The 25610-nt window shown below is 41.5% G+C and overlaps 1 protein-coding gene across 3 annotated transcripts in view; it reads left to right on the forward strand.

Annotated features, from left to right (window-relative positions):
• Nucleotides 1–25610, forward strand: part of CREB5 (cAMP responsive element binding protein 5) — a 973618-nt gene that overhangs the window by 827149 nt on the left and 120859 nt on the right. The gene's annotated exons all lie outside the window — the stretch shown is intronic.

The raw sequence follows: 25610 nt of genomic DNA on the forward strand, positions 1-25610 counted from the left end.
TGTTACTTTCGAGCTAGTCTGGCATTTTTATAGTGAATACAATCCAACAAGTCTATGGTGGTCATTCCGACCCTGGCGGTTTCAAACCGCCAGGGCCGGGGACCACGGAAGCACCGCCAACAGGCTGGCGGTGCTTCCAGGGCCATTCTGACCGCCTAACAGGGCCCCACAAAGATTTTCACTGTCTGCTTAGCAGACAGTGAAAATCGCAACGGGCACCCCTGCAACTCCGCCGGCTCCATTCGGAGCCGGCTTCCTCGTTGCAGGGGCTTTCCCGCTGGGCCGGCGGGCGGCCTTTTGGCGGTCGACCGCCGGCCCAGCGGGAAAGCCAGAATGGCCGCCGCGGTCTTTTGACCGTGGTGCGGTCAGTCGGCGGTGACCGCATGGCGGGCGGCGACCGCCCCCGCCGCGGTCAGAATGACCGCCTATATGTCATGATACAACAAGTGTCTCATGCCACGGTTTACAAGAAGGCGCTGTTGTGAAATGTATGTTCCTGCAAACACAATCTCTCAGGCTACTACATCGGGATTGTGTGGGGTTGGTGAGGAGTATTTTATCCCACGTAGTGCATTTGTGATTTGTAACAGTGGTTGCACTCTGTCCAAGGGTTACCTACACTTAATTTTTAAGATGGGTTTGCCTACTGATTAAACATTTGTGTCCTGTTTAATCTAATATACTGGGTGTCCTGTTTAAAACTCTCATCCTGCTTCGGGTTTGGCTAATTGTGAAATTGGCAGCACTTTCTGCTATTTCATACTTAACTTGGCTCTAAATATCTAAACCTCTTTGTACGAGTGCAAGCAAAGGAGGATCTCAAACAAGCTGCAGCCATTTTTATTGGTTTCTTTGGCTTCTGTCCAAAAAGCAGGAGAATACTCGCGCGACATGTCTGTGCCTCACTCTGAAAGATTTTTAACAACAAAGATGCCGCAGCAGCGCAAGAAACAGAGCTACTGCATTCACTGTTTTGGTGGAATCCCATTAATTCTATAGCACATTTAGGCAATTTGCAAGGCCTACAACAACAACAACAACAACACTTTATTGCGTGATTACTTAAAATCATTGCAAAAAACACATAATATAGCAAGTTACAGGCCTCAACTAGTAATATGAATAGTGCGCCACTGTTGAGCAATAGTGACAATTCTTAATTGGTAAAACCATTAAAATTGGGGCCCATTAAAATTAAAGAAAAGTAAGAGGTGCAGCGAAAGATATCAGAACTTGGTGTGTTCCTGGCGTCGTACTTTTAAAATAAGATATTAGTTCATAACTGTTGAATAGTTAAAAATTGAATCAGTTAGACGTGCAGTTTCAATTTAATTTTGCTTGCAGTTGCAAAATGAATTTCCCAAATTTGTCCAGCTCTTTTGGCTCTTTTAAGGTGAATACCAAAGTTCTAACCTCGGAGCAGGATCTTATGTAGTGGCGAAGGAAGAGGGGTCTTAGTAGAGTGAGTCGTGCGTTCAACAGTACTGGACAGCAGCATCTTAGATGGATGAATGTCTCTGTTTTATAGCCTCAGAGTCTGCAACAGTTTATACTTGTGAGAGAGTGCCATTTTAGATTCAATTCCTTTATTTTCAGGCCAAGCAGTCTGGCAAAGGCAATGTGTGTCATGCAGACCTTCCTGATTGTGCAAGCTAGGTAGGGATGGGGTGCCAGATACTGTGTGCCATTCTTACGGGATGCCGCCACCGCTCTTTGCTCTGCAGTGTTGCTCAATTTTTTCAGGTCACATGCACTGGAAATAATTTTTATCTTTCTTTTCAGGCTCGCCTTCATGGATATTTGTGTCTGTGCCAGTTTTGTCAGTTCTGCTTGATCGATTTGTAGGCATGTTAGAACTGTGGTTAAGTATTGTGACCATGGGTTTGTCTTTATTTCAAAGATGTGGCAAAGAATTCAGAGTATTAGTTGGTGCCATGATTAATTTATGGTAGTACTTCAGGAAAGCCCCCATATGTGCCCAGTGTTGGCCTTCCAGCCCAAATTCTAAGGCAATTTGCAAGGCCTTTTAGAGCTTTCTGGGCCATCATTCCATACTGTTTTGTAATTTCTATCAAGTGGAATTACGGTGGTCTGCACTCGTGTTTGGTCAGTGAGTTGCAATCTGATCAAGATAGTGTTCAGAGATGCTTTGTATTGGTACACTGGGGTGAATATGAAGTATCTGGGAAAAAGATGTATCACTTGGGGTGAGAGTACCAAGAAGTGCATCTCAGATAGAAAAAAAATTCCCATTGTGTGCAAGAAACATGCTGCAGGTCTACTTGCATGGCTGAAAGGATGGTATTGGTGGTATGTAGGAACTTTGGGTGAGATTTACCCAATGTTCCAGCAGTTGGAGTTTAATATAAATGCCTGGAGGGGGCATTATAGATTTTTATCCCACACACAGTACCACAACCATTACCAATAGCACAATTTTCGCTACCACCATGACCAACATCACAAACACCAATTCCACCATTATGACCATCATTACCCCCACATTATCATCACCATTGCTACTAACACTGTCATACCCATTAACACCACCATTAATTCCATTAGAACTATAATCACCACCAGAACCATTTTTACCACCACCATTGCCGAATCCACAACTACCACCACCACTATCACCATCTGTAGTAACATAATTACCACCACCACCATTACCACCACCATCGTTATCACATCATCATTACCAGCATTTCCATTATTATTACCAACACTACCCACCTCCTCCAGCATTATTATCAACAACATTACCACCAACGCCATTGCCATCATCATACCATTACCAATAAACCTCCTGCACTGTCACCACCACCATTACCCCCAAAACCTTCATTATTACCAGCAGACCACCATCATCACAACAGACAGTTACCACTATTGCTACCACCACCATTGACATCATTGTTTTCTGCAGCGAGCATGTTTGCCAACACAAACATTAAAAACATCATCACACTAAGAATCATGTCAACACCCACAATCATACATCCACACATACAACATCACACTCCAAAACACCCACCATCTTAAGTCTAGACAGCTAACATTATATGCAAACAGACTCCCCATTAAACACCGATACATCCAACGTCATACAAAAACACATCCACCATCATAGTGACTCCCTAACTATCGTACCTCAACACTATAAACATCTTACACAAACAGAACACTATCATATGTTCACACACCAACATTATATTTCAATACAGTCACCAGCATACAACAAAACACCTAATATCATGCATCCACCCATCAGACACAATGCGTCAGTACACCCAAACCTGATGCCACAAAACCCACAACATACAATGCCCACAACAAGCATCATATGTAGTGCTTGATTTCTAAAAAATATATATGTTTAGTGCCCTTGTCAGGAGGCAGCTGCAGCATGCAGCATGCAGCACCCCTTGCCCCTGCCAGCACTGCCAATAACAGTACCAAACAATTAAACCATCACACTCCTACAAGTGTGACAGTTCGGACTTTTCATATACATTAATAAGGTTTTGAAAAGCAATGGGTTTCGCATTTGCTTGAGGTAGAGCTATTGGCATCATTTCAACCTTTCCTGCCATATAATTCCGGTAGCCCTGCATATAACGAAAAGCACTTAAATTTACCTTCTTCCTCTATCTAAAGCAAAATATTAAAGTGTTGCTATTTAGAATCCTAATTTAAATCTGCCACTCTAATTCCAATAGACTACAATTTACACGACCACACCATCAGAGACTCTGGCTGGCTAGCACAATTCCGCAAAAAAGGCACAAGACACCCACAGAGGAGAACTAGACTAGAAGGATCACCCAAACATACCAAGAGTGTTCAAACAATCAAAGTGTAATTAGGATGTTCAGTTGGCCTGAATTGTGTCCTTAATTGTGATAAGGAGAGATTATTAAAGAATACAATTATCATTTAAACTTTTATCAGGGATACACTTTTGGCATTAGACTGTAATTCTCAAAATAATCCCTAGAGACCACAATAGCAAAATTATCATTTGTATGCTCATGTAACCATATTGTTAGCTCCTAGAGGGCATGACCCCATGAAAAAACAGGCAAAATGAATGCAGGGTAACCATATACTTAGCCCCCAGAGGGCATTTGTAAGGCTAACAGGCCTACTGCAATGATATTATAAACAAGGCATTTAAAACAAAACTTCTCTCAATTATAAAACAAAGGTTTTAGCCATGAAAAAGCTTAAAAGACACTGAATGGTGGGAGGGATTATTATTTTGGAGTCCACACTAACATAGCATGGGGATCCAGAGATGATGTAGACAGGAAGAGCACATTGTGGTCAATGTTTTGAAGGTGGTCCTATTGTCCTAGGACCACCACAGGATGAATTATGAGCAAAAATGTTTTGTAAAAGTAATGCAAAGCATTATGGGGCAAGTTTCCATGCCACGTATATTTTAATATGTTGATATGACTGTAATGCTTAGAACCGCCCATAGAGAACACCACTATGAAAATAGCATTTGTAAGAAACATGGTTATGTTACTATATAGTTAGCCCTTAGAAAACATAACCACACAAAAAATGGCAACATATAATGAAGAGTAACCTTATATATACATTACATATTTTCAGAAATAGCAGGTCTAGAGCAATGCTATTAAAAATAAGGCCATTAAAACACAAGCTATTCCCAGCTGTAAAACAAAAGCTTAAACAGATACTGAATGGTGGGAGGGGTTATTATTCTGGGGTCCTCACTATTGTCAAAGGCCCACCACACAATTAGTTATGGGCAAAAATGTTTTGTAAAAGTAGTGCCCTGCAAAGCATTATGGGGCAAGTTTACAGAGTGCAGTGAATATTGTAGTATTGGCTCTCCCCCTCTGCCATGAGAACCCCTTTTGTTTTGAGGATTTCTGTTTTATGTAAAGCATTTACTAATTTAAAGTGTTTTAAAGGGAGAGACACAAGAAATGTCCCTGATAAGGTAACCGTGAACAATGTGACCAGTGCTTCAATACCGCCGATCGAGTTCACGCTGTTGTGCCTGTTCGCACTGTGCACACCATGGCCACCATGCAGCACGGAGGGGAGGGACAAAAAAATAGTTTGCCCATAGTAAATTATATCGCCACTCGTGCTATTATCCACGTAACAGAGGCAGTCTGCAAGGCATGACAAAAACAGCCTCAAAGCAGGACAAATGTAAAGCATTTACTAATGACATCAAGTGATTTTTAAAAGGCAAGCCCAGGAATGAGTGAAAGTGACGGGCGTGACATGGGCATGGTTAAAAGCACACAATACTTACAATAGTTCAATGTGATTGTGCGCTCAACTTAAAAATGACTAATACTTGTCGCCAAGCTACTCTTATAGCACTGGGTGATCTTCATATTTCAGTCATTCTGATTGAGTTTAGAACAGGCACTGTATCCTCACACACATTGGAAAGAGGAAATGCCAGTAACAATATTAGGAGTGCGATGGTGGGCCCTCAATTTCTCCATTAGAATTCACTTAAGCATGGCCCTTCACTCCAATGCGACATACTCCTTCACCAAACGGTTCAAGCGTTCCCTCAGTCCATTTGCCTGGGGCACATAGCGGGCCACCCTAAAATGGGTAGTGGGCAGATCGTTTAAATTTTATTCCATGTCTTGTGAGACAAATTGAATTCTGTTGTCAGTGACATTGATCTTCGGTACACCCTCAGAAGCAAACACTTAACTCGAAATTTCCTTAACAGTTTTAGAGGTCCTACCCTCACACAACACACAAATATCCACTTAGATGCATAGTCTTCTATAAACAAAACACACCTCTCTGCAGGAGGAACAATTCAACAGGTGCCATAATGTCTAGAACAAGTTTTGCCCATTGTTCCACTAGCATCTCAACTGGAGAAAGTGGTGTCTTTCTGACTACTTTGGACTTATCCCTGTTAGCACACTGGACACAATCTCTTACTGCTGCTTCCACCTGTGTATCCATTTTCAGCCACCAGTATTTCTCACTTGCTCTCGCTTTTGTAGGAATCATTCCCAGATGCCCTTCATGAGCCGAATTTACAATTTTGCTCCTCAAACCGCTTGGGGACACTAGCCTACCACTTTTATACAACTCTCAATTTTCAGTGCATAATTAATTGCAGACAATCCAAAATTCTCTAAGTGATTGGGATAAACATACCAAATTCTTAGGCCAACCTCCAACCACTAACTTCTTTAGTTGAAGACTCTTAACATCCCTATCCATTTCCACACTCCGCTTTTCTTCACTTACAGTTGACACCCTAAGACAACTAACAGACTTTTTCTCCTCCTCCAACACTTCGCCATCTATAAAGGCTAAAAAGCATTCTGCAGTGGCATTACTCAGTGTCAAAAATGTACTCAACCATCTCATCCACCCACCTATTAAACCTTGGTTTCACTATTTTCAAATCCCTATGAATGCAAAACTAGACCAGAGGCTTATGGTCTCTCCTAAATTCAAAAAAGAAGACCTCAAAGGAAAAATCTGAAATGGTGGATTGCCCACGAACAAGCAAGTGCCTCCTGTTCGATCACAGGTGAAGCAAATATCACCATCTTTTCTCAATCTTCAATATACTGTGCTAACATTGACACCAAATCTTTCATTCTGGCATCCATGTTTGAAATGGTCTTTCAGTTGACATCAAAATGCAATAATGTAGGCAATTCCCCTATCTCTTCCTTCACTAAACGGGAAGCCTGATCACATTTACCAGCCCACTGAAAATGAGTACCCTGGATTGTGAATCCCTCAATTAAATTAGAATCATATTCTGCAAGGCCTAAACAACATCTGGCCTGGTCTTTGTCACATGGATTTGGTGGCTTCACTATCGACTCTGCCAGCTCACTTTTGCCACTAATTCCCTCACCTGAGATCTTGTGTCCAAGGTAAGAGACCACTTCAACTCTGATCTTGCATTTTTTTCTCTCTTGAAAGTGAGTCCCGACTCTCCTAATCTACATAACACTCTCTTCAAAATGTTATCAAGACTGGCTCTATCAACCCTCTACATCAGGATGTCGCCTGAAAGAGCATCACATTATCCAATTCAGCTAGAACCTTGGTTCAACATCATGGATTATTAGTTAGGGTGGGTGGCAGTCCACCTCAAATAGTAAAGTCACTGTTCTTGTTAGGTCCTCTAAAGGATTCTCCTTTACCCAATTAGATGCGTACTCCATAATTCTACAATATTGTCAGCTTCTTTAAACAATAGATTCTGTGCTAACAATTTTTCCTGTACCATGGAGTGATTTGAACAATGATCAAGTTGGTCCTAATTAGTGAATCAGTTAATTCACCAAAATCACATGTGCATGCCAAACTTCACAAACGTGCTACATATTTGCCCACCCTTTCACCTTTGACTTGAGAACAGGTGAAACGTTTATATATTTTTAGCACCATATTTGTCCATGGAATAATATGTTCCTCTAACATTTTAAGTAACATCTCAAAGACATTTTTGAGTTCCCCTTTTTCAACAGTTCTTTAAGACTTTTGTAAATGTTACAGCCTTTTATTCCTCAATTATGAAAGGGAACTTATCGTTTTCTAGTTTGAAAAATGTTCACCACCTATTGTTTTTAGGTAAGAGTCAAATAGTGTTCCTCCATTTATTCCACAGTAGCAGAGGTTCACAAAACTGAGAAAAGAAATTAAGAGTTTGAGACATACAGGAGGCTGCCATATTCAGATAGCAACAGAACAAAATAATAACCGAAATAAGGAGTTATGATATCAAATTAAAATTTGAGGTGAAAATAATTAAATAGAAGACTTAATTTTGTATTTCTTGGATACCATGTTGAATATCTTCATTCTAATGCAATTGACAATGTTGAGATATTTCTGCTAAAAGCTTGCAATGTTAGTTGTCACTTAAGAGTGTAGTGTTGTTTGTACTCCCTTAGATTTGATACTTCAAAAATGTTTCAGTAATAGTAAATCCCTCCCTCAGTGGTGCTTCTTACTGCGGGTTACGTACACTGTTAATATCCACTGCATGGTGTTTGTTAAGTGAACTGTGCAGATCAGGCTGCATGTACTTTTCTTGATCCTCACGAAGATCTCCAGTGGGCACTAGGTTAACTGCTTTCCTTAACGCATGCTGCATGCTTAGTGGTACTTTACGTGATGATGCACACTCAAGCCTCAAGAAAGACTGAAGAGACGTCGGATGCCAAAGCTCAATGTTGTAACCCGCACAGTTCCTTCATGCCCTTCAGTCGAATCACCAGCTGTGTGCGCTGATTATAGCACAGGGCTACAGCTTATGACTTTGGAACGCACCAGGTTCATTTGCATCTTTCAGCCTTAAAACTTTGGACTTAATATTCACTCACTGCTGAGGCATAGGCAAAAGTAACATGGTGCTGTGTATTCTGGCACCAATCAGCAGGCTTGATGCTGCAACAGTCTACCCCTCCTCCGAATCTTCGTCTCCACAAAGTATGTTGTGTCCTCTCCCAAATTAAAGGCCTACACACCAGACATGCTGGTAAAGAGTTTGTATATTCAAGACACACACCACCAAGATCTAACAGCAGCAGTGACGAGATCCAGCTGACCACAGTACTCCAAGTACTCCAAGTAAGAATGTTCATGCAAGCATTCTAAAGGGGTTAAGGGAGGAAGACTTCACCGACCTGAACCAGAGAGTCAGGGGTCTATTTATGGCTCCTTTGCTTTTATTTTTCAGGATGCGGGGACCAAAACCTGCGCCCTGCAATGGCTCAAATTCCATATTATTATCACATTATGGTTTAATTGACCTCACAAAACTTTAATTACAGTGCTTCAGAATGTATGTTACAATGACTCGATAGAGGTAAGCAACTGTGCTAACAGTCACAAGGCCTATTTAGTACGAATTTAAATAAGTGCCTGGATTTAGCTCTTGCATCCTAATTCTGTTTAAATATCTTTGTTTTTGGGTCTCGTCCGAACGCTCAACAATGATAGTAAATAGCATATTAAACTCTGTACATCTCCATACATATAAAAATAAATTAGAAAGTTAGTCTGCTCAGTATTTTAAGCATGTAAATATTATGTATCTGTCTGGCTTTTGACAGGCCGTTAATAGTTGTATACACAGGTACCAACGTGTCTGTGTTTGTCAGCGTTTCAAGGTTTAATTTCCAAAAATAGTTTTAAAGAACATTAATTTTTGTCATTCCTACTGGTTTCACGGCCTTCACTCAGAAGTTGAGAATAAAAGAGCTCTTCGTAGCCCTAATACCGGGATGGAGCACTATATTTTATTAGAAAGATGCTGAGAAGGACCCTTGTTCTGGATGCCAACCTGTGATCAGGCACCAGTGGAGCATTGAATCTCAGACAGTCTTAAAATGTACTGTTTTGGTTAAAGAACCACCAAGAACATAAATGCAATAAAACTAGAAAATTATGTGTTACATCTCATATGTTTAGGGTCCTGTCAGACAATATGGCGTTATTATTTTTTCCATGTTGTCTCCCAAATCTTAGCAGTAATGCCTGTTCTGCTTCTCAAGTCTTCTGTGCCCGAACATTCAAGATATATCCCAGCTTCAGCATCTAGTCAAATTAAACAAACAATATACATGGTGAGGTGCATCAGGCCTGAGTCAAAAAAGTAAAGTTGTTACCTGTATTCATGCAGGTGATAATCCTGAGCCGCACCATGGTGCGCCCTTAAATGGTGGAGAACAGAACTAGGTTCCTGGTTACAAAAAAACGCACTGTTCCAAGTAGAGGTGTGAATTAGTACCTGCACTGGAAAATGTGCATTAGGGGAAAGCAGACCAGATGTCGGAAACTGACAGCCCAGGTATTACTGCAGATGGTAGACCCAGGCTTAGTGTCAAGTAGTAGCAGTGACCCCCCCATCACACACACACAGGTGGGTGCAGACTATGACAGAACCTTCCTGTGGAAGGATGATTGGGGAGCACCTGGGGGCGCATTACCTATGAACCACCTCATATGGGGCACACTCTTAGTGTGCCTTCAACTGCTTCTTTGCCCCTCTGCCTACATCTGTAATAAGATGTGAATGTAAAAGTAAAAACCATGCCCTCACGCAAATAAGGGTAAAAGAAGAAAAAGTCAAATAGCCAACAAGGCAATCATTTACATCAAGATTTAAATATTTATAAATGTTTCTATTGTCCCAGAAGGTGGCATGCGGATTCAATCAAAAGAAACAAAGTCAATAGAACCAATACAGTCATAAACCTAGATTATGACAAATTCTGAAGCAAATTAATGAAAACAGCTGTACACAATTTAAATATTTTTTAAATTGGTTGTATAACGAAAAAGCAATTAATAGATAAACATAGGGTGTGTGGTCAGCAAAATAATCATGCATTCATCTTATCGTACAAAATAAATTTCTGATTGTTTGTTGACCATAGATCCATGGGATATTAGAACCTCTGATAAATATTGTATCCTTAATGTAAAGAGTCACCTTGTTGGTTATTTACCTTTCTCATCGTTGATACCCAAGCTTACACGGGATTATTGAGTTGCCCTTTTTTTCTTGATTCTCCTGCAAATTAGGGAGCATTTAATTGGGATCATGCTCTTGCACAATTTTGGCAAGATGAACCATATTAAAGAAGGGCCACTTTATCATTGGCAATGCCTTCTATAATAGCAAAGTGCCCTGGAGGGGTATAAATGCCCGGGGCACTATGTGTATGGCTGTTAGTGATCTCCTTAGCCTAAAATAATGCACCAACCATGAGTATTATCAATGTACAATAAAAAAATAATGATAGCAACATTAAAGCAGACTTTTGGGTTTAATAATTGGAAAGTACGAACAAAAATCTGAAATTAGTATCTGATTTAAATATGTAATAGCAATTGAGCTTCAAATTGGAATAATATAGCTGTAGTATTTGCTCTTTCAATTTTCTTATACTACATCTCCAAAATGATTAACCAGAAAGTAAAACCACATCCTCTATACATTTTATTATGAGATCCCATCCATCAGATTTTTATTGGTCGTATCAAGGTGGACAAAATGAAATCAAGAGAACTGGCTTTACTGTCAACAAAAGGCCAAGATTTTTCCCAAGTCAAATTCCACTCGACTCTGAAATATCCTTTTAGTCCGGTCTACGACGGACTTATGTAAATAAGGTCCTGACTTGGATATTGGTGGATGAGTTACGCCGTCAAAACGGTGACAGATGTCCTGTCCTCCAAAATCAAAATCCCATTATATCCAATGGGATTTGGATTTCAGTGGACAGGATATCTATCACTGTTGTGATGGACTAACTCATCCGCCAATATCTAAATCAGGCCATAAGTTCTTGTCAGCAGTCAACATTCAGAAAAGCAGTAGAGCTGTGGAAAATGTGGGACTTTAAACCTAGATATCAATGAGAAAAGTAACATTTACTCCATTTTGAAGGTATGAAAGGACAATGCAAAATCAAAGCACAGTCGTGCCGGATTCAGGAAAACAATTCTTTTGTTCTTGACTAGAATAGATCGGTGGGTGCAAGGCTGTATTTGGGGTTACACTTATCATCTGAAAGCTAACTAGACAACCTCACAATCTGTAGATATAATGATGGAAGAATAACGAGTTAGAGGTGTGCAGTTAAGATTCTCCTCAAGAAACTCTGGGAACTTTATATAAAGAGTTTGCACCCTTTGGACGGCTTAACCATTTTTTAGATGTGAACTGTAGGGAGCTGGGTTTTGGTTGCAATACCCTTCCCCCCCACACACACAGTTTTTGCCTGGTTTTTAGATGCAACTTTGACTGACATGCACTGTGTTCCTGCTACCAGGTCCCCAGTGTCACTGTTCCTTCCCTAAAACAAGACACCTGGTCACTTGATCCCCAAGTAACCAGGCCATTCAGCCCCCTATTCGTCCATAGTAAATGGTATCCCTGGTACCTTGGGCATGGGTACTGAAGAGGGCCTCTCAGAGAGGTGCAACACAACTTGTGCCAGTCTGAGGGAACTAGTACCAACCTTATACAGACTGCCATTAAAGGCTGTGTGACAAGGTACTTCCAAAATTGAAAACACAACATTGCACACAGCCTGTGTGCCATGTCCCCTAAACGCTGCATGCAATATATGTAAGTCACTCTTCTAGTAGGCCTTGCAGCCCTAAGACAGGGTACATTATATTTACACTACATGTGAGGGCATATCTACATGAGCAGGCATAGTAAGTGTACAGGGAAGCCATTTTAAATGCATATGCTGGACACTGGTCACTACGAGTTCCCAAGCTACATGATGGCTTCTCTGAATCCTGGGATGTTTTGTATCACACATCTCAGAATAATAAATCCTCACTGACCCCAGTTATTGACTTATTAAAATCTGCACACAGAGGGCACCATAAAGGTGCCCCCTGAAAACCTACCAGCTACTAGTGTGCTGACTGACTAGTCCTGACCAGTTCAGCCACCACACATACATTTCTGGACCCCCAAGGTGAGAGCCAGTGCTCTCGAGGGCCTGCGACAAAGGCCTGCTCTGGGCAGAGGTGTGACCTCCTCTTCCAGACAGCATAGACATTCGAGGGTGGGGAGCTTCAAAGGCCTTGTCGCCTTTGGAATGCGACCCAGGTCTCTCCAGATGGCAGAGAAGACCAACCCTCCTGTCCTGATCCCATTGTTGGAAGCAGCAACAATCCTGCACAAAAAAGGCAACTCGTCCAGCCTTTAATAAAGATGCGAGTCTCCCACGGGCACAGGACTTGCTGTGCAACAAGAAACGCCAAGAAAAGGACTCTGCAGCTGCTGGAACCAAGGAAATCTGACACCAGAAGTAACCACTGCAAATGACGTCCACAACCCAAGGTGAAGCCAAATGGCGGTGCCAACGCGGGTCCCCAGATGTCCAGAGACTGAGTCCAGTGTGGTCTCACTCCTCTTGGACTCCCACAAGACACCTTCAGCCTCTACACGCAGGCCCCCTCTCCCACAGGCTTGTGGAGAGAGAAAATCCGACAGCTACAGCAACCACTCCACCCGTAACCACTGACCCCATTGGGGTCAGGACTGAGGTCAGGACTAAAGTATGTCATCAGTGTCAATGACATCCCCCAGCTCCTAGGAGCTTGAGTTCACCCTTGGTCCACCCCTGCCAGACTCTCCTACAGTGCCTGCAGCCTCAACATACAGGACCCCCTGACCGCGAGTGCTCCCGGACCAGAAACCCTGATGCCTAAGGACACCTCTGCACCCATCGCCCCTTGGCACAGGAAAAGAGGAGCAAAGGTTCACATACGTCGCCGAGCACCCCAAGTCTACTACCTTCCTGTTTGTTGTCCCTGACTGGCTTCCTAGTCAGAGCCTGCAGCCTGTCTTCATGAGGACCAAACTCCCAAAGGGAATCATTGGGCAGCCGTCGCTTTACTGCATCTCTGCACCCAGCCGCCCTGTGCTGCCTGTTTTGGTCTTTTGGTGTGGTTCTGATCAGTGCCCAATACTTACCTTAAATCTCTGAGATTGAATTCATAAGTTGTTGTTAACCATGTGTTTCCTGAACATTGTTTTCCTCCTGAGGCTAACATTGACAGAACTCTGAAAACTGCACTGTGTCTATTTCTGAAACTGCAAATGCTTTATGCTTAAAAGTCTACTTACCTGATAATGAAGTTCTTGAGTTTGAAGCATATATAAAAAGAAATTTTATTTTTCTAGATTGGTCTTGGATTTATTAATTGAGTGTGTTTCTCTTTTATTGCCTCTGTGCATACAACAAATGCTTAGCACGACCCTATGATAACCCTAAATGTTCTCCAACACTACCACAAATAGAGCACTAGTTATATCTACTTTTGTCTCTGCAGTACCAATTGGGGTTCCAGTGGAGACTCTGCACAGAGAGCCAAAGCTTGGAGGAAACATTTAACATATCACAACACTAATTATTGTCAGAGTAGCAAGATGTCACATAAATGTGGTCTGAAAATTGTAGAATAACAACATTATAAAATTAACATGTAATATTTGATGTTATTGTCCGAATGTCAGTGCTTGATCCAATGAAATTGGTTTTTGCAATGCGAAACTGCTCTCATCTTTACGCTGCAGTCCAGTTGTTGACATCTATCACATGCCTTAATAAATGACACGCGTCTTCATGAAAAGAACCTGAAAGGTGACAACAAAAAATTATTTCAGTCTTACAACAAAGTACTAGGTTGTCGTCTGATTAAGAGTAAATAGGAAAAGGTCTCTAAATGTTCATGTTGAGATGGAATTTATGTGTCAGATTCATGGAAAAGTAACATTGCATCTACCACTACCCACTACTGGCAGTAAAACAAAATACTCGTGTGTACATTGGGCACACACACAGTTTGTGACTCAGTTCGTGCACCATGAAAACAATGGCAATACATAAGGGACTCGTAAGACTATAATGTGAGCATGTCGCTTGACTAAAATATGCCTCTTATATGCATCTCAATTTGCGGGCAGCTATGACTACTAAAACAGTGCCAATGAGTGTCTCAAATGTTGACAGCCAGTCAATAGGGTGAATTATTTCAGCCCTGGAATAGAATACCAGTGCCCGAACAAGCATACCCACTACAAATTTCAGTATGCAGATTACGAAGAAGCTTTAGATATTACATTCCATTTGAGCATATTCTCGGAATAAAACATATATTTTCTTCCTGAGAGAAAGTCTTGCTATTCCTTATGATGGTAAATTTGAGGCCTTCAATATTAAAACAGGAGAGAACCTACTTTCTTCTACCTTTTTTATTTTAAGTTAAAGGGCAATAATGCTCTGTTGTACATGATGTCCGCAGCAAGGCTCAAAGTGACTGGTATTAGACATCTGACTGCCTTCACCCAGTGGTATTTGAAGAAAGAAGCCTCCCAAATATGCTATCGTTCATTCAGATTATTTATTGGATACACTCACGCATATTTACTCTTAATTGAAAGGGAAGTGTATTGTATACTCCTTGGTTGCACTGAAATTCCTGACATTGTGCACCTTCAAAGAATACTGGTGAATACTTACGTTGTAGTAGATCTATGAATATGAGTCAAGATGCTTTGAGTGGGGTAGTCAAACACTATTTTACATCATTGTGGGTACCGTTGGCAATTTTACTATAGAATAATCATTTTCAGGAATCACTGGAGAGGCTTTTGATTACATTATGCGGTGAGGGATGTGACTCTCGTTAATGCATGGAGAGGATAGATGGGTTTTACGCTAAGATATTGGCATTTTCAAGCGGATTTCCAAGCCTTAAAAAAAGTCACTTGACTTCCCCTTGTAGAGCCTTCACTCCTTCCCACCACAGATTTGCTTACTGACGATTTCCATTACTTTTAACGAGTTATAGACGTTAGCTCTCTTCCAGTTATAAACAATATATACAAGAAGCACTCTGCTGCTTAGTAAAACATAAGCATTTTCATTTGCCCACTGCATTGTGTTTGTTGTGGATGGGACTAGATGTTGTACCTACTGTTTATATATTCACATGCACACTCCAGTGTCCAGTGCACCAGGTATGTTGGGGTCAGGCATCAATGGAGCAATGAACTAGGCTCAATGGCTAGCTAACACAGAACAGAAAACATTCAAGCAAGAGGGGTGGGGGTGATTAGCTGTGATGTACAATACTTCTCCCGTAGCTATCATGATCAAAGATCATGCAACACTTAAGTGTGTATCCTTATGCATTTGCTATTCACCACTCACAACTTTCACTCCTTCATTCCTTCTCATCAGCTGACCACCACCACCACACAAAGGAGTCTTCATCAAGGACCTCATGGACACTGCATTGAATATCACAGTTGAACACCCAAACCTATGTATTATAGGAGATATCAACACTAAGCATGAAAGAGAAAATCTTCACCCAATCTCAGACCTCCTCACTAACCGTAAGGAGCTCACTAATGACTTGATAGTCACTTGGCTGATACATAATGCAGGACATATCCTCTGCACCACATTTACCATAAAAGAGCTTATCTTAGTTGAAAGAACCTATCCGATCATCTGGAGTGATCAGTACATTATTTACTTGAACATACACACCCCTACTATGCCACCCAGGTACAGCAACAGTATCTTGAAAACGTGCATAAAAAACAAGAAATCTCACTACTTTCAATCCAAATTCACAGATGCGAAGTGTTGGCCACCCATCCTGAATTTCTGTCACAGTATCTGCATGTGCCATCCAAAACTTATCAAAGTTTTTGTGTCTAGAGCTTGTACTCAAGTCCTCAAAATGACTAACTGGCAACTGGATCTGTGTTCTGAGGGATTTGTTAAAATCCGCCATTGATGTATCATTTTTTGCGACAAGATGTCAGTACCTCAAATTTGCAACAACAAACTGCCCTACCAGCAGTCTGGAAGATTTTGTTGGTTTATAGGTTACCCATGATATTGTTTCTGTTATAAGAAAGCAAGCAATTGAGTTCACATCTTTACTCGTGCTGTATTTTGAGTGAGATATGCTACCTTGTCTCCTAGGTGGAGACATATTATAAGCCAAGGCCATGATTTTCTTATAATCCTGATAAAAAGGTGGTCTTGGGTCAGTTAGTCAAGCACTGTCTATATAAGCCTAAACATGTAGCATGAAGTGGTTTGTGATGATTAGTTGCTGGCAGGATCTAGGACTACTGACTGGTTGGTTCAAATGTCCCTCCCCTTTTTGTTATTTCGCAGTTATTTCAATACCTCACCATGATACATAGTATATTCATTCGCTGGTCAAACACTTTGAAGTCATCTTTCAGTATCGGAATTGTCTACCATAGAAGATACATTGTATACAGTCAGTTTTACAAATATTTGGCATTGGGGGTTAAACTCTGCACTGCAATTAACTCAGGAATGTACTATATTTAGCTTTATTATTAGCTACCTGAAGATTAATTGTTCACTGTTTATAGCAAATACGTGTACTACAGACAAATTAATTACATACTATTGGTAGCTGAACTGTGCATTGTTGGCAGCTGAATTGTATACCGAATCTGCTAATGTCCATTTAGCAATGAAGCTATATCAAATGCTGGCCATAGCTACATTGTAGAATATCACAAGATACATTTTCCAAAATCTGTATTTAAATTGGATAATATATCAGTCAGTAATATTGGTTGATGGCGTAGGCGTTATCACGTCGTTCACTGACTTGTCACATTAGTTCTGATTACTTTTACATTACTCACCGCTGAGAAAGACGGACAGATGCACACTTATTGTTGTGGGATGCATTTCAAAATCCTGTTGACTGGTCGAGAAAGAGTGCTTCTTCATTTGTGGCATTTCTGTATAATATAAGATATTTATATGTGTTGGTGCAGTTTTCTAAAAACATTGATTTCATAATTGCTTTCTATAATCATATACGTGTTACCCACAAAATTACGCTCGTACCACGAAATAAAAATAATGCATCTTCTTGCTTGTTATTCATTTGATAAAATGTTGAAAATAAATATTTTACAAAAGGACAGTAAAATAGTACATGGAAACCATGACGGGTGGGCGCTTGGTACAAATCTGGTTCAATATTTGACGTTATGGTAAATGACACTGGTTTGTGAACAAGAAGAGTGAGGATAGACAAACTACAACTAAAATGAGGCAAAACATTAAGAAGGTTTACATATGTGTAACTGAAAGAACTTAGCCTGTTTTAAGCTTATGAAGGTCGTACGATATATTGATAAAAGTATTATTGTCATTGTACTTTATTGCCGCTGGAAATTGTGCATGATTTTAATTAATCAACCATACATTTTTACCTGCCTATAGAAGGCATATTTCACCCTGTATCTAGCATCAGGAGATTCTGAATTCAGGAGTGGGACTTAATGATTCTACTAAGCAGGTTCCAGTGATAGAGCCCTTGAAGGCAGAAGGACCAGCATCTTAATGAAACAAACAGTGAATTTGGGAGGTCAGAAGGCGTTATGTGTAGATGGGAGATAGTGAGTGCTATTTTAATTGGTCAGTTTGACGGAAAGATTGTCTGGGGATAGGCCATGTTCAGCTTTGAAAATAGGAATCAAAAAAGTTGTAAAGTTCCCTGTTGTTTACAGACAGACAGTCAAGTGCTAAAAGGATAAGGTCTAGAAGTATGGCTTCAGAGATGGAAAGTATTCTTGTAGAGAAGTTTCAGACCTTGTCCAGGGGAACAAATGTGTACTGATGCAGCTGCACAAGCAGAATCTTACAGTAATCAAGTTTACTAAGTATCAAAAATATCACAGGGTTTTATTACAATGGAATGAGATGAGAGTGTAATTGAAAACCAATAAAAATCGCTAGGTTATTGCAATCTGAAATAATGTGCAGAAAGTTTTAACTCTTATGCGGAATTGGGCCATGCTGTTTGAGAGAAAATGCACCAGAAAAAGTCTAATAAATACATAAAGACCATAAGAGCGGCATACGATGTCAGTGTGCGCTTCTTTCTCGCTTGGCCCCCGACTTTCTAATCTTCCTGTCCAGTTCAAGCTGCCTGACCCCTCCTGCCTGACCCCTCCCAGCCCTCCTAATGAGCACTGATTGATTAGGTAGAACTGCGAGAAGCGTGTGTGCCCTGGTAAGTACCTTCCCTGGGGATACTCAACTGAATAGTTTATGAGGTAATTAGTATTTTAATGCCTTTTCAAATGAGCCATTTCAGCAGAGACGTCCTCTGGGAGCACATGATTATTTCCAAGGCTTTTCTTCATAAGCAGCAGAGAGCCAAGCAAACCTTGAAGGAGATGTTAGTGCAGTTTTTGAACAGTTATGGTCAAATGCTCACAATCGTGTTTTCACTGGGTCGAGGAGGCATCCACCAACTCTTCCTTGCATTGGACTTCATAGCTCGCGCAGAGAAGATCACAGTGGCTGAGGTTTCTTGAATAATTACCAGGACACCCTTCTGGTGTATGATGTTTTAAATCGGCTCCCGACCAAAGTGAGGGAAACCATCCATTAAGCTGCATTTTGCCTCTTTTAACACTGGTGCGAGTTTTAAAAGAAGGGTCAATTCTTCTGTATCATTCAAGTCCAGCTGAGGTAATGTTCAGCTTTTATTTAGATTTGACACAGATGAGAGTCAAGTGCATTTTTTGGCAAAACTCTGGTACTGAAACACAAAGAGATAAAAACAACTTGCGAGGATATCTCAATTTAGAAAACTGGAAGAGCAGCAATTAGAAACCAAGGCTCCACAAACCACCCAACACTGCAGACATTAGACACTAGGGGTCTCTTTCAGAGATGCGAATAAAGGATGAAACACTTTCTGAAGGTCCCTCAGTGCCGCACCGCTCCCTCCGCCAACTTGAGAGTCCCACTGAACTAAGTCGACATTGAAGAAACAATTAATAATATAAATACTTCTACTGCTATTAACAAGACCCTGATCACCACTATAAACTATCACTGTCAATAACAAGAACAAGAACCGAATATCAATGAGGTTACTTAGTAGGTAAATGTAAGTACATTTGTGTTGGGATATGAGGTTTTATTTTAGGTTCGTGCTGCCATTATTTTATATGATAGTGTGTTGCAGGTCCTTTGAGTGGCCATGTTTGGTGTTTTACTTACTCCAAGGCTGGGCTCGAGGACACTTTACTACTGTTTTGTCATCATTAGGGCCGGAGTAACTGTAGAAGCGTTGTGTGCGAATAGCAGTGTGCTTACTCTTTTGTGGGTGGGTTTTTAGTAGCCTGGCCCTCACTAAACAACTCCTTACTGTTCCCTAAACCCTTCCCATTTTGTAGTAGAAATTTCCCATTTTCAGACAAATCCTCTACTCCCTCCCACATTTACTCCTAAGTAGTAAACTTGCATGCCTGATGATCTCCCCATAGGAAAGACAGGAGAAGAGGAGGCTTAGATTTCCACTTGTAGGTTTGTAAATTGCATTTTGTAGTTCGTTAGCAGTACCACTGTGGTACTACTTCATATACCACAAAATGCACTTTGTGAATCCGGCCCTTTGTGTTTAAGAGGCACCTAATGCAATAAAATAGTTCTATGTGAAGTGCTAGCTGCTCCCTATAACCAGGTTTGTGCTGCATCAAATTCCTAAAAAGTGAGTATGTTTCTGCTATTAGCAATAATCAAATAAGGTTCATGTAAACAATGTTTAAAGAAATGTTTAATGTTCAATTCTGTGTTTGCACTGTGAGTGAAATCACTCAATGGGTTGAGACATGCCCTCTTGTTGATAATAAGAGTTGTGGTCTCCTAGATATTTGTGTCATAAGTGATTTGATAGTAAACTGCACAGTTTCATACAATACAACTTTTTACTTCATCTGAACGTATATTTTGAACTGTGCCAATAAAACATATTGGTAAATGCATGGTTGGACAGTTTTGCACAAATTCGGATTTCACCCATAAATTAAAAAAGGTTGAGATTTGTTTGAATTCTCCTATGAGCTGGTGAAAGATTGTAGGGTTTCAGACTTCACACAGTAGATAACATAAAATGAGATTAACATAAACAGAAAAGGAGGGTACATACATTAAAAGTTCGGTTCTTTGTATCAGTGGCAGCCCATAATGCTGCTACAAACTGATATTTTCTCATTAAATACCTTTTTTGTTACACCAAATACAGCGACTTTGATAGTTGTATTTACTGCAGGACAAGCATTTTCCCACTAGTGAGAAGAACATAATTCTACTGACTGTGATCCTTTTCTTTGTCACAAAATTCGTTTGTGCTTCTTTTGGGACTAGTGATGCCTGCACAAAAACAACGTAAAAATAATTATTTCACACATTGTTAGAAGAATAAGATCCTCACAGTGACAGCTTTGTTCATACATATTCCAGACATACCAACTTCAACAAAATTCTCACAGTGTGAGGAGGCGGGCGGGGCTTTGGACGGGGTGTGGCATCGTGCCGCGAAGCTCTGAAGAGGCACTTTTGCCCCAGCCCCAAACCCTCTCCTCTGGAAAAAAAAAAGGCTTCCTAAGGGTGTTTGCCGATGTCCTGGGGCGTTTTCACACCCATTATTGGATATTTACAGTTAAAAAGCCTCTGAAAATGAGCTGAAAACCACTTTCAGCTCGTTTTCCCTACCACCATGTGATGTTGACTTCTCACGGGTTGACTGTGTGATGGGAACAAATATTGTGTGTCACACAGTGGCACTCTGTGAGTTGACAGGCCTGATTGCCCAAAACCAAATTCAGAACTCTGCTTGTGGTTTATGTATTATTGCTGAGAGTGACGCTACTCATTTCATCAACTCTGAAAGAAGCAGAAACTGAATTGGCTAAACATAGATTCAAAGCTGTGACTTAAAGGTGGTAAATTTGGCTCTCCTGCAAGTGTCTTAACCCGATGAGCTATCTCACTGGCTCATGCAAAGTCTAAACATTTCCTTCTACGCTCCCATGGGATTTTTTAGTACTCTATAACTAATTGTTGTAGAATTCCATAGATGACAATTCCACAAAATGCCATGATTAGAGTAAATGGTATTGTGTACACTTTGACCCCGGCTGATATCACTGGGTTGACACCAGTGCTTTAAGTGGGATGAAAAAGGGTGAGGGGTCTCTAAAAGCAGGGCGTAGCCAAATAAGGATAACTAGGAACCTTTCCAAGAGGTACGGTCAATGCAGTTAATGGTGCACCTTGAAACATATCTCATACGTCATATTCTTATTGCTGTCTTTTTTTTTTTTACAGATTTATATAGTGCAAACTCAACCCAAGTTAATAGGTGCACTTTATGTGAGCACCTGTTACATTACACAAGGACACATTCATTTTATTGTCAGGCACCGTGAGATTAAGTGATTTGCCCAGAATCACAGGATGTTGAGTCGATGCTGAGACTCAAGCCTACTTCTCCAGTTCCAAAGTCAGCAGCTCTGGCCATTAGACTTGATCCTCTCCTCTATATTTTTACCCTTTTTCTTTCTGCATGTACTGTTTTGTGTTACCTCCCCTCCCCCTGACTTCCTCTCTCACACACACACTTTCCTCTCATCTATAAGAATTGCATTCCTTTTGCATTGTCAGTATTTCAGCAGTGGGGTTCGCTCGCTTTCACAAAAAAGGTAATTATGGTTCAATCTATTAAACAACCAGTCAGTATTTATAGAGCACGGCTTATCACCCCAAATAATTTCCAGGTGCTAGAAGGTGTTGTTTGGTGCTGGTGGTCTCTTGTTGCCGAAAAACCATGTCTTCAGCTTCTCCCTGAAATCAGGAAGGGACTGAGTGGTTCGCAGGGAGAAGGGGAGGTCGTTCCAGGTCTTTGCGGCGAGATAGGAGAAGGAGCAGCCAACGCTGAAGCTGACGCGGACTCGTGAAACGTGTGTGCGAGGGCAAGGGAGGCTGACCAGAGTTCTCTAGTGGGTTTGTGGAAGGTCAGACGGTGGGTTGTGCATATGTGACCATTGCTCTGTGCACTCTGCAGAGAGCCCACAATTTGAATAAATATGTAATCTGCACACCTTATTGAGCCACTGCCAGCCACTGCAAGAAAATCACACTGTCTTAGCTTCATCCTCTGAGGCCTAAATTGTGTCCTGTCACGAACACCCATCCGTAACTTGAACTCACCCAGACATCTACAGGAGAATCAATTCACAGCATGCACCATGCAAGGGACAACAGAAACACATCTGGAAAAATCGAATAATTTTAGGGAATGCTTGTGAAAGCAAAATGCAGAATATAAACAGAGACTTCGTCCCTGAAGTGGATTACCTTAAGGGTTCATACAGTCATTGTTGAGCAATGCAAGTATGTGCGTGTAAAGTTAGGGACCTGAATACAGGGCCAGGTAGGGAGCCACTGCAAAGCCAGTTTTTAATTACTGCTTGGTCTGAGACCTGGCAGGACCCCTCCCACGTAAAGCCAGGGAAGGCCCACTTGTGCCACATTTAGCCACTTAACAGCCTCTTATTTGGTGATAAGGGCACAGAGTTGAAACTACAGGCATTGAACTGGCTCCTACTGACTTTCTGATGATGCAGCTGCATTCATAACTCCTGACACAGGGGGTAAAAATATAGGCCCCAGTGGTACCAAAGGCAAGGCTGGCCTGCCGCATCCAGCTACTCCTAATGCACACACAGGCACCCTTTGACTGAGCAGATGCTTTACTATAATCAACACTACTGTAACGCTTACAGAGTGCCTTCTACCCACGGTTTACAGCTTCGGAGCGCCATCATAATGTTTATATAGTTTTTACTACCCACGGATTGTAGCTTCAGAACGCCGATGTAAGGCTTATATAGTGCTTACTGCTCCCGGATTGTAGCTTCGGAGCACTCTAAGTAAAAGAATCCACCAGGATTTAAACCTATGACTTGTGGTGGCACACAGAAGCAGGCACTCAACCTACCGAGGTATCACTGTGCACAGGAGAAGTGGTCTAAGCCATTAAGGTTATATTTCGCTAATCCGTGAGTAAAAAGGTAGCGCAAGGCCTGGGAGCTCTGCCCATGAAAACGCTATAAATACAAAGGCGGCCCGGAGGGCTCTTGTGCCGCGGTAACCCCGCTGCGCGCAAGAAGCCGTCGGTGAGGCCTGCTGTCGCATTACAGCCAAGGCAGGACAGCTACACCTTGTTACGGGTGACCTGGCCAGCCCCGCGGCTCAGTAACAGCTTGTAGAAATGTTACGAGCTGCTCTCGTTAAATAGGGCGACCCGAAGAGTGAGGTGAGCGCCGAGGATCAGGTTTCATGCGACTTTCAAGCCCTCTTTCTGCGTAGTGCGCGAGGCGGTGCTGGAGCTGAGGGGGCTCGAGCGGTCTGCGAGGTGTGAAACCACGAAGGCCCAGCATTAAAACTACAGCAAAGAGCTGATCTCCGGCTCCAACAGCAGCAGGCCTTAGGTACGGAGCTCGGCTGAGCCATTGGCTGACAGGTCCTAGAACGAGATGCAATCGAAAACTCCTATCAGTGGCAGCAAAGGGCGGGTAACAACGCGGAACCGTGTGAGCTGAGGCGCCACCATTCCTCCGCCATGAATTCATCATTTCACAGAGAAGCAACCCGTGGCTCGAGGAACCGAAGCTGTAGGGAGCTGCGGGCCCGCCATGGACTGCGGATGAGTCATGCCACTGAAAATATGCCAGTCCCTAGCACACTGCGACTGGCACAGTTATCTGAAATTCAACAGTGGATAAAGCGTCACCTGCCGCACAGTGGTTATCCAAGTTCAAATTTACAGAATACCAGAGATTTGGCTTTAAACTGCATATCATCTCATCCTCTGATTACTGAACAGCACCCCAAAGTCACACACCTGCACCCAGCAGTGTGTGAGAATTTTTGAAGCCCTCATGAAAAAATAACATTTTCCTGTTTAGGTGCTCCTTTTCCTCTAGCAATAAGGCAATTTCAGAGCATTTTTTGCAACATGGTGCCCTCTATTGGCCATGCGTGTTTGTGGCTTAAGGCAGCTACCCGCAGAGGCCACAATGTAACACCCTCCCTGTCTGCACTGCGACCTACTGGTTCAAAACCAACTGATTCATACAAAGCTCCGCATATAGACCTTATAGCAGATTTTGATATTTTGGAATGTGCAGAATATTCCCGTTGTAATCTGGAGATCTGTCTCGTCTGCGCTGTGATGTGGCAGTATGGCAACAACTCCAGTAAAGATCGAATGAATAAATAAATATGACAACCAATGGGGCCTATCGACAGGGAATATAAGAATACTATGTCGTGAAACTGAGGGCAGGTGAAGGATTTGGGTGAGCTTTTTACTGAAACACGTCAGACAGCTCTAACAAAGGACGCTTGATTGTCAATTTGTGTTTGCAACATATTAGGGTCCCAACGATGCTTCCAGCAGCTGCTTGAAGTTTTGAGGACTCGTGAAAATCGACAACTTGAACAAGTGAACAATTAATCGAAGTTGTCTGTAAAGTGATTGTTGCAATTTTTATGTATTTTTTAATGTCAAAGTTTAGTCCATTTCTAAGACCTCCAAATTTGACAGATTGGAGAACAGAGGCACGCCGATGCTATCCTCATTCTGAGAATCCTCCTCGGCTCTAACTCTCTTGTTCTCATAACATCACATTGACTTTTTTTCCTTCTGTTCATTCTAGGTGACCTCTAAAGCTATTCAAAACTCATAAATGAATACATATAAACGTGAATTATTAAGGTCCCGATAACGCATAGCACTGAAATTAGATGACCTAGATTAAAATGTATATCTTCAGTTCCACAATCAAAAATGTAGTTAATATTAAGCGAAGTGAATGGACCAGTATGTTAAATACTCACTGCTTACATATATATTTAGTGGTCTGCGGGTAATGAGTTGAAATCCCAGCAACGGGTACCATACCGTACAACATTCTGAATATCATTTAATTGAAGGTAAAAGTACTGCTTAATATTTACAGTGCTTCAAAACGCTGTATTATTTACAAAGCAATTATTATTAAAGGACATTTCTTTGTGTATTTCCTCCTCTCCGGTAACTTGCTGTTTCCCGTTCTATGCTTTTAGTGTTTGGTCACTTCGTGAGTCTCTTTCAATGTTGGGCAATTTCACTTCTGTTCTATGACCTAAACGTCC

This window comes from Pleurodeles waltl, chromosome 10 (assembly GCF_031143425.1).
Source record: "Pleurodeles waltl isolate 20211129_DDA chromosome 10, aPleWal1.hap1.20221129, whole genome shotgun sequence".
In the NCBI taxonomy this organism is placed as follows: domain Eukaryota; kingdom Metazoa; phylum Chordata; class Amphibia; order Caudata; family Salamandridae; genus Pleurodeles; species Pleurodeles waltl.